This window comes from Alosa sapidissima, chromosome 5, assembly GCF_018492685.1.
Source record: "Alosa sapidissima isolate fAloSap1 chromosome 5, fAloSap1.pri, whole genome shotgun sequence".
Taxonomy (NCBI): domain Eukaryota; kingdom Metazoa; phylum Chordata; class Actinopteri; order Clupeiformes; family Clupeidae; genus Alosa; species Alosa sapidissima.
The window spans coordinates 205001-215000 of record NC_055961.1 but is presented as its reverse complement, the minus strand read 5'-3'; the positions used below and the strand labels follow the sequence as shown (position 1 = coordinate 215000).

General features: G+C 45.5%; 3 non-coding genes across 3 annotated transcripts; 1 reads left to right on the top strand and 2 right to left on the bottom strand.

Moving 5' to 3' along the window:
• Positions 1 to 283: 283 nt before the first annotated feature.
• On the bottom strand, positions 284 to 355 carry trnaw-cca. Its single transcript has one exon. It is a non-coding gene; the product is annotated as a tRNA-Trp (tRNA).
• Positions 356 to 9387: 9032 nt separating this feature from the next.
• On the bottom strand, positions 9388 to 9459 carry trnaw-cca. Its single transcript has one exon. It is a non-coding gene; the product is annotated as a tRNA-Trp (tRNA).
• Positions 9460 to 9670: 211 nt separating this feature from the next.
• Positions 9671 to 9743, top strand: trnak-uuu. The gene has a single exon. It is a non-coding gene; the product is annotated as a tRNA-Lys (tRNA).
• Positions 9744 to 10000: the final 257 nt, after the last annotated feature.

Sequence of the window (10000 nt, the reverse complement as noted above, 5' to 3'; positions counted from 1 at the left end):
TCTTTAAATCCAAGCAAAATGTGCCGTCACACTGGTGAGAGCAAGATCCCAGTCTAAACGCCAGGCTGCTAAACAATTTACTGTGGCTATCAGTGCTAGCTCAGTCCACTGTTTGCTCGACTCTGTCAAAGCCTGAGTAAGTCATTACAGCAAAGGATGGTATTTTTCACCAAAATCCTTCACTTTTCAGTAATGCCTCGACATTCAAAGGCCCAGTGATTCTGCTTCAGTCAAAGTGCGGTCACTGAATTTGACAGTGAAAAGGTAAGAGTGTTGATTTCTTTGACCCCGACGTGATTTGAACACGCAACCTTCTGATCTGGAGTCAGACGCGCTACCGTTGCGCCACGAGGTCCCACAGCTGTCTCGCAGATAAACTTTCCCACTTTTCTCAGAATCTATTATTGAGGCCTTGAGCGATGGAAGCTTTCAGAGCAGGAAGAGCCATTCTCTGTTGCCCCTGCAGACGTTTTTGCTTGCTGTTACCTTGTTACACCGTGCAATACTTACCACCGTGCGTTAGTAAGAGCGAACTTGGAGCCACGTCCGTGCAAAGCCTTTCAGAAGCCTGGATAGCGGTGCCGGGAGAACGAGAGACTGTCAATTGCCATCCAATCACGTATCACTATTGCCATCTTTCCATTTATGTTCACAGCCAATCAATAAAGCATAATCCCATCATCTCAGTTTCCTTCCAGCCAGTCACTATGCCCCATTTCCAATATTTTTTTTATATATGTATGCATCAATCACGTATCAGTATGTGTATCTTTACCTCACAGCTTACAGCCAATAAAAAAAGTCCATTTACAAAATCTAGTCTCCTTGCCTTTGTTGACAACCGATCACTATCCTTCGTTCCCAAAAACTTTCCATCTACCTGACGGAGCATCGCCAGAGGTTACTTAGCGGTCCAGCGGTTTTGAAAAAAAAAAAAAAGTTTGGACTCTACAGGTGCCAGAGTACTGGATTTACGTTGGATTTAACAGTTACATACATACAATAAATCGATATCGAGGTAAGAAGCCGACAATGTTGTTATATTTAGTTAAGTGGCTGGTTAGCTAACGAAATGTTACAGAACGTCTTATTTATGTAGAGGTCAAGGGGCAGTTTCATTATTTTTAATGGACTTTACATGTTTACATTAATGTAATTACTATCGTGCATAGGCTTAGTTACTGTCATAATGTATGTTATTACATTATTATGCTTAGATTAAGTTGGCTAAAAATAGCTAGCCTATAGGTTAGGCTACGTCTTGCCGCTATATGGCTGCATTATGCATAACGTTAATTAGCCTATAACGTTAGTTAGTTTTGGGCGCCAGTTTTTACTGAGGTAAATAAGGTAAACAAATTCTGTCTGTTCATTTTAGCTGTAATGTAATTCAATACAATACATAGGCTAACCATAAAGCTGCACCTTTATTATCATGACGTAATATAGGGCTTGTGTTGTTTTTGTGGGTTAATCGATAATAAACATAATGTAGACTAATTGTAAGACTATGTAATAATCGTAATGGGCAATGTTATATTTAGTTAAGTGGCTGGTTTGCTAACGTAACGTTACACGTCTTATTTATGTAGCACTAGAGGTCAAGGGCCAGTTTCATTATTTGTAATGGATAGGCTTAGCTGTCATAATGTATGTTATTACGTTATTATGCTTACATTAAGTTGGCTAAAAATAGCTAGCCTATAGGTTAGGCTACGTCTTGCCGCTATATGGCTGCATTATGCATAACGTTAATTAGCCTATAACGTTAGTTTTGGGCGCCAGTTTTTACTGAGGTAAATGAGGTAAACGAATTCTGTCTGTTCATTTTAGCTGTAATGTAATTCAATACAATACATAGGCTAACCATAAAGCTGCACTTTTATTATCATGACGTAATATAGGGTTTGTGTTGTTTTTGTGGGTTAATCGATAATAAACATAATGTAGACTAATTGTAAGCCTTTGTAATCGAAATGGTATGTAATAATCTGATTATTATACCCACACACCACATCATCCCTTTCTCCTAAATATCCAACTATAACCTTGTCCAAAAACACTCAGATGAAATATGTGCTATGTGAAATAAATGTATGAAACTGATTAACTACTCAGTTCTACTGAATAGTCATAAACTTTGTATTTTGCCACACGCTATCTTCTATTGAAAGATGGCTTCCAAATCCAAACACAAGAAGCACAGGGCTATGAGTGACGATGAATGGGTGGCCCGCCTGCGCAGATTTGCCACACAGGGGGTCTGGCCTTCTGAGGCGGGGAACAGACCGGCACCACGCCAGAGGAAATGGCATGAACTGTACCAGAAGGTAAACTTGGACATGTACATAAACACAGGAAATCTATGTCATCATTACAGGGAACAGATAGTTATGATTCATTGTCATATGTTACAGATTGAGAAGTGTCCACTACAACAAAGGGGCCAAATGTCTCTGTTTGGGGGGACACAGACATGTAACTGTGGTTTCCACACGAAAAAGGTATAAGGTGTTTCATAAGAGTGTGATGTGTTGATGGTGTATTGTGTATTTTTCTTTATTTAATTTCCTTTTCTGTTAAACTGTAGCCTTCCAGTGTGGCCCCTGTGTCATCCACACCATCCATGTCACCACCTGTAACACCTGGGCAGTCAGAAACGGCATCCGGGAAGGCACCTTTAAAGCCTACTTTGACTTTGACATCGGTAAATGCATGTCTTTATGCAGATATTTATGTTATCATATGTTATATCATTTTAAAACGCTTCACTTAATGTTACTAATTTCTTTTTGTCAGTTTACAAAGCCACGGTATGGTGGGTCCCATGGTGCAGCTTTAAAGCCAAACCTAGGTGTGGCAAGGACGCATGCAACCAAGGTATAGTCAAGAAAATGAAACTTCATTCCATAAAGATATGCTGAGTTTATCTAATCATCGTTACTGCAATTCCTGATAATGATAGATTATTTCATTCAATACTGTAAACTGTGCTCTCTTATTCTTGCAGCCTATTAGCACTGCTGCATTGTCCAGCCCTGCATCTAGGACACCATCACCTGCCCGCAGTCCCAGGCCGGATATTCAGACCGTCTCTCCCCTGTCTCTTCCTCCCTCTCCTGCGTCTGCATCGCCTGCTCGCAGTCCCAGGCTGTATATTCAGACTGTCTCCCCCCTGTCTCTTCCTCCTTCTTCTGTGTCTGAAGTCACCTCTGCTTCCTGTGCTCCAGGAGCTGTTTCTAGAGTTGTGAGTACCTCTTTAATTGAAACGTTTTCTTCACACTAATATTGTTGGATCACATAAATATGCTACATTTTGAACAAACATTCCTCACAAGTGGCTTGTAATCATATCTATGTTTGTCTTTTTTAATACATTAGGAAGTGTCAGCCGCTGCTTCCTCTGGGACGTCCTCTGCTCCCGTCACCCCTGTTATCAGCTCCGCCTGTGTTCCCTTTGCTGCTCCATCTTCAGCTGAATCCTCTGTCCAACCTGCTGAGAATACAGTGACCGCTCCAGGTTCAGAGTCTGGTTGGCTTCCCGCAAAGTTGATGAAAACCATACCACCACAAGATCAGAAGTGGATTTCAGCAGCTTTGTGGAAGCAACATCGGCTTCGTACCGACCTGAAGCTGTGGTATGATCCACCAGAGCCAGCTCTGATTTATCACCAAGGCCCCGCTCCAGAGCGCTTCTTCACACACAGGCTTCTACTGTGGATGCCATACCACCTCTGGAAGGTCAGGCTGTCCTGTCTTGTGTGTGGGGGGCAGCTCACAGGCTATGGGGCACACAAGAGAGCCCGGCAGGTACTAGATGTAGATCGCTACTACCTGATGATTACAGAGACTCTCTGGTGCAGTGGATGCAAAACGGCCTTGATTTCCACCAGCAAGGCCATCTTGGACCAGCTGGACTTAGCCCACAAACTTGAATTTAGGCTGATCCTAACTCGAAAGTGAGTATACTGAGATTTAGCTTGTGTAATAAATGTTTGTCATTTAAAACACAATTGAGATGAGCTGGTTTTAATGTTTGTGTCTTTATGTCTCTCTTTCCCTTTGTTTTATTCAGATATGCCTGTGACATGCGGGTCATTAGGTTCCTCAGGGAGAGGGCCCTGGGCAACAGCCCTTCTCGCTTAGTGAGGCAGCTGCGGGAGAACCACAGCGAGGAGTGGCTGAAGCGTCTTTGCCGGTACCTTGGTGCCTGCTCAGACTTCACCTCCCAGCCAAGCCTGCTCCCTGTAAGATTTCAGGAGCCACCTGAGCCGGAAACCATCCCCTCCCACAGATGGATGCTGGCTGTTTATGGGCGGGACATCTTGTGCAGGCTGGACCATATCAAAGCCAGCATAACCTCCACATATGGCTGCATCCTAAAAATGGACTCTACCAAAAAAGTAACTACTTTTATATTTCAATCAAAATAATTGGAAATACACCATTAGTAGTAGTACAGACCTGAAATATGGAAGTAATGTTCCATATATATAAATAATTTTGCATCACTCACTGTCTTTTCTGTGTGATTACAGATAACAAAGAAGCTGTCGGGGTTGGCGAAAGGAACAGCGCTGTGGCTGACATCTGTCAGCAATGAGGTGGGCCAGATCCTCATCAGTGTCCTGACGGCTCAGGAAGGTCCTGCCCTGGACCGAATGGCAGCAGACCTCATCCGGAGGTACACAGATGCGGGTGTGGCTCCGCCTCAGCTCCTCTATGTGGACTGCGACTGCTGTCGAGAGGGCACTGGGCAGACCAAGCTCAAGCAGCGATTTGGTGGGTGGCCAGACTTGGTGGTAAAGCTGGACATCTACCACTTCATGCGGCGACTGGCAGCTGGGTGCACCAAGGATGCTCATCCTCTTTACCCCATTTTCATGGCACGCATGTCTTCGTGCATTTTTGAATGGGACAGTGGGGATGTGTCTCTGCTGAGGCAGGCCAAGAGGGAGCAGCTGAGACGTGAAGGTGTCCCTGGCATCACCAGCACTATAGTGGACCAACGGATCACCAAGGAGGAATTGGCCCTGCACTGCCGAAGGCGGACAAGAGGAGAGCAGCAGACCATCTTGATGATTGAGCACCTCTTCAGCGAGCTAATGGGGGTAAAGGGTCGAGACCTTCTTGGTGTCCCTCTCTTGGACCACGAGAGGATGCAGCACATCTGGCAAGTCCAGAAAAGGCACGTAAAGTGCATTCAGGACGAACCAGGTGTGCTGCTCTACACACAGACTGGCACCACCACCAAAGAGGGTATTGTGCTGCCAAACTACAGGTGTGCAAGGGGCTCCACATCACTGGAGTCCTTTCATCTCCATCTGAACAGGTTCATTCCTGGTCAGTATAAATCATTACTCATCAGAAATATCAATGGTGACACAATTAATGTCTTTCAAATAGCAAAGCACAACAAATTAACTTACAGTTATTGATCTTATCTAAAGGAACAAGTGCCAACAGCTTGAATTTCCAGCTGTACCTCCTGGAAGGCCTGAACAGGTGGAATCAGGACCGTAAGATGGCATCTCTGGCAGGCAAACCTCCGTCCCTGTTAAGCTACTCCGGGGACCTGGTGCACTGTGTCAACACCCACAGTGTTAAGGTGCTTGGAAGACAGCTTGTACCATCTTTTCAGCCACCATCTGTCTATACTGGTGAGTTTTAGCTTTAAATTGCTTTTTATATTCATAAAAAAATAATATTCATATTAATTTTCTGAAAACTGCGTTCCCCTGTCTGTTCCAGGTGAACTCATAGGTATAGATTACCTGTACCGGCAAACAGGGCAGGCCATGCAGGAAATGGATCCTGACTCTGAGGCGACCGATCAGATGTTGGAGGATGTGGGCACGGAGGAGGAGTTGGAGGACGAGGGCTTCGGAGATAGCAACCTGGATCCCACTATTGAGGTGCTGGACCTGTCCCCTGGCTCATTACCTGCCTCGACCAGTGTAGCCAGCACTCCTGCCTCTGTCCAGACTGGGTCTGCTAACACCACTACAGCAGCACCTAAGCAACGACTGGTAACTATTCTTAATAATAACAGTACAAGTAGTATTATTTGTATAGCACTATTAACTTTAATTGTATTTGCCTTATTCACCCGGCGGCCATTACGAGGCTGAGGGGTACACTTGCCATTACACCTCAATCCAGCAGATGGTGGTGGTAATGCACTCCTTTTGCAAACTGCCAAAAAAAGCTCACTGAAGAAGAAGAACAGGCCAGTGAACCCTTCTTCTTTTTCAGTGAGCTTTTTTTGGCAGTTTGCAAACAGAGTGCATTACCACCACCATCTGCTGGACTGAGGTGTAATGGCAAGTGTACCCCTCAGCCTCGTAATGGCCGCCGGGTGAATAAGGCGAATAGCACAATGAAAAGAAAAATAGAAACAAACAAAATACCATTAATACAATCTAAAGAGTAAATAGATTAATAAAAAGCAAAGTAAAAAAAGATAGATTAAATTCCATAAACATGTTTTTTTTTTTTTTTTCAGTCTTTCAACTCCATGACCAGGGTGCCCTCTGGTCCATCTGCCACGACCACCGACGCCGCCTCTGGTCCATCCTCCACGACCGCCTACGCCTCCTCTGGTCCATCCTCCACGACCGCCTACGCCGCCTCTGGTCCATCCTCCACGACCACCTACGCCGCCTCTGGTCCATCCTCCACGACCGCCTACGCCTCCTCTGGTCCATCCTCCACGACCACCTACGCCGCCTCTGGTCCATCTGCTACGACCGCCTACGCCTCCTCTGGTCCATCCTCCACGACCACCTACGCCACCTCTGGTCCATCTGCTACGACCACCTACGCCTCCTCTGGTCCATCTGCCATGACCACCTACGCCTCCTCTGGTCCATCTGCCACGACCACCTACGCCTCCGTCCTTCCTCTCCCGACCACCCTCACAGTCTCTGTCACTCCAGTCACTGCTCCCCCAGCAGTGCAACCAGTGCCAGAGGAACCGCTGGTAAGACTCTTTGTGACATTGTGGTAGTTGTGTTGTTCTTCTGCCTGTGATATTGTATCTTTTTTTTAACATTGGTTCACTCTTATATTTGACCAGGCTGTGGATGAGTGCAGTGTACCAGGGATAGACAGAGTGGACAGCCTGGCAGGCTACTTGGTGGGGCTTAGGGTGGAAACCGGGCAAACTCTGAGCCACCAGCAGGCCAGTACCATCATTGCCCTATGGCAAAACCTGCTTCCGTATGACCAGCAGAGAGTGGCGTACGCTGCCCGACACCAGGTGCGTCTAACCACAGGACGGTTTAGGTGCTCAAAAACCAAGCCTGAATTCACACCTGGTGTGGACAGCATGACCCGTTGCGTCCTTGGGTCAACAGGATCACCTGCCCAGTGGCCAGACTGTTGCCGCCTGGTAGAGTCCATTTTTGTTAAACTGTGTGATATTCACAGGAGCCCCAAAAAATTGGGAAATCATGCAGTAACAAGATGGACTCTAATTCTGAGGGACTACAGCAAGATCCGGCAACTTGTCCTGGGCAATGGGACTGTGATGCAGAGTACCACCCTGCAATTGTTTGAGGTGAATCAAACGACATTAATTCAGTGGCACAACAAGCGGCTAAAGAGGCAAGAATGTGCCATCCTGCTTCAGGGTGTGAACTTGCCAGCTCCCATTCCTATTGCGGCTAGGCCTCTCCCCCCTGGACAGATTCGTCCCACTGCAGCACCCCCACAGCCTGGTCCCCAACACCGCTACCACCTGCCTGAAAGCACAGTGGGAAAGGCAGTGGACAAACGAAAGTCTGCAGTTCCGGCCCCGCACCCACCTCCTCCAAAAGTTTTCCGGCCAAGGCAGTTGTTCCCTGCTGATTCTGCCCCTTTACCTGTTGTACCCAACCCCGGTCCTGCATTTGCCCCCATTGTACAAACACCTGTTTCTGCTCCTTCACCTGTCATCCCCAACCCCAGTCCTGCCTTTGCCCCGTTTGTGTTTTTGTGTCCAGCTCCTGTTCCTGCCGTCCGGCATATTGCTCCAGCTGGCCCCATTCCCTCCCCAACACCTGCTCGGAGGCCCTACGTCCGCACTGTGGACAAAAATAAGTGCAGTCTGTGCCACCAGCCCCGCAACAAAGATACTGGCCACAGCCAGTATTATGGCCACATCTACTGTCCCCAGACTGCTGTTCTGCCACTTGACCAGTGGATGGAGGAAATGAAGAAGAAGAGGGCAGAAAAAAAAAAATAATTTGTTCATTTCGAAATGCTACATTGTTCATTATGTAAGCGCTTTTTTGTTTGTAAATAGTCCACAACTTGTGTGTGTGTGTGTGTGTGTGTGTGCCACAGTGTGTGCGTGTGTATGCATGAGAGTATACTCATGAGGGTGTGTTTATGTGAGAGAAAAGGAGAAGGTGTTTGTTAATAAATCAAAAGGTTGAACTTTATCTCTACAGTATCCTTTGGCTTTTTTCTATCAAATCTGGAAAACTTTTCAAACTCACACAGATATTAAAATTACAAGAAAAAGGACATAATGATATTGCACACAGATCCTCAGGGTGTGAGAAGTGATTGTCAGAAACATTTATTTGATATAAAGGTTTATTATTATTATAAGCAGTATTAGTAGTAGTATCATATTCTTATTTTTTATCCTTATTGCAATAAAGCATTAAAATGACAAGAAAGGACATAATGATATTGCACACAGATCCTCAGGGTGTGAGAAGTGATTGTCAGAAACATTTATTTTATATAAAGGTTTATTATGAGTAGTAGTAGTAGTATCATATTCTTATTTTTATTATTCTTATTGCAAAAAAGCATTCTTATTCTTACCAATTGTATTTTTCTGAGTTTTTAAGCTATATTTGATAGATTCATAGCACTTTTCAAGAGTTTGCATTAATTCATGCATGTTCCAATCGGGAATCGAACCTGCGATTTTCTCATTTTTCCTCTCTTTTTTTCTTTTCTCCTTCCCCCTTCTTCCCCTTCCTTCCCCTTCTTTCCTCCTTCTTCCCCCCCCTCTCCAGACTATTGTTCCCCAGCTTTAGCGGAGTCGGTAGAGCATCAGACTTTTAATCTGAGGGTCCAGGGTTCAAGTCCCTGTTCAGGCGATTTCTTTAAATCCAAGCAAAATGTGCCGGCACACTGGTGAGAGCAAGATCCCAGTCTAAACGCCAGGCTGCTAAACAATTTACTGTGGCTATCAGTGCTAGCTCAGTCCACTGTTTGCTCGACTCTGTCAAAGACTGAGTAAGTCATTACAGCAAAGGCTGGTATTTTTCACCAAAATCCTTCACTTTTCAGTAATGCCTCGACATTCAAAGGCCCAGTGATTCTGTTTCAGTCAAAGTGCGGTCACTGAATTTGACAGTGAAAAGATAAGAGTGTTGATTTTTTTGACCCCGACGTGATTTGAACACGCAACCTTCTGATCTGGAGTCAGACGCGCTACCGTTGCGCCACGAGGTCCCACAGCTGTCTCGCAGATAAACTTTCCCACTTTTCTCAGAATCTATTATTGAGGCCTTGAGCGATGGAAGCTTTCAGAGCAGGAAGAGCCATTCTCTGTTGCCCCTGCAGACGTTTTTGCTTGCTGTTACCTTGTTACACCGTGCAATACTTACCACCGTGCGTTAGTAAGAGCGAACTTGGAGCCACGTCCGTGCAAAGCCTTTCAGAAGCCTGGATAGCTCAGTCGGTAGAGCATCAGACTTTTAATCTGAGGGTCCAGGGTTCAAGTCCCTGTTCAGGCGATTTCTTTAAATCCAAGCAAAATGTGCCGTCACACTGGTGAGAGCAAGATCCCAGTCTAAACGCCAGGCTGCTAAACAATTTACTGTGGCTATCAGTGCTAGCTCAGTCCACTGTTTGCTCGACTCTGTCAAAGCCTGAGTAAGTCATTACAGCAAAGGCTGGTATTTTTCACCAAAATCCTTCACTTTTCAGTAATGCCTCGACATTCAAAGGCCCAGTGATTCTGCTTCAGTCAAAGTGCGGTCACTGAATTTGA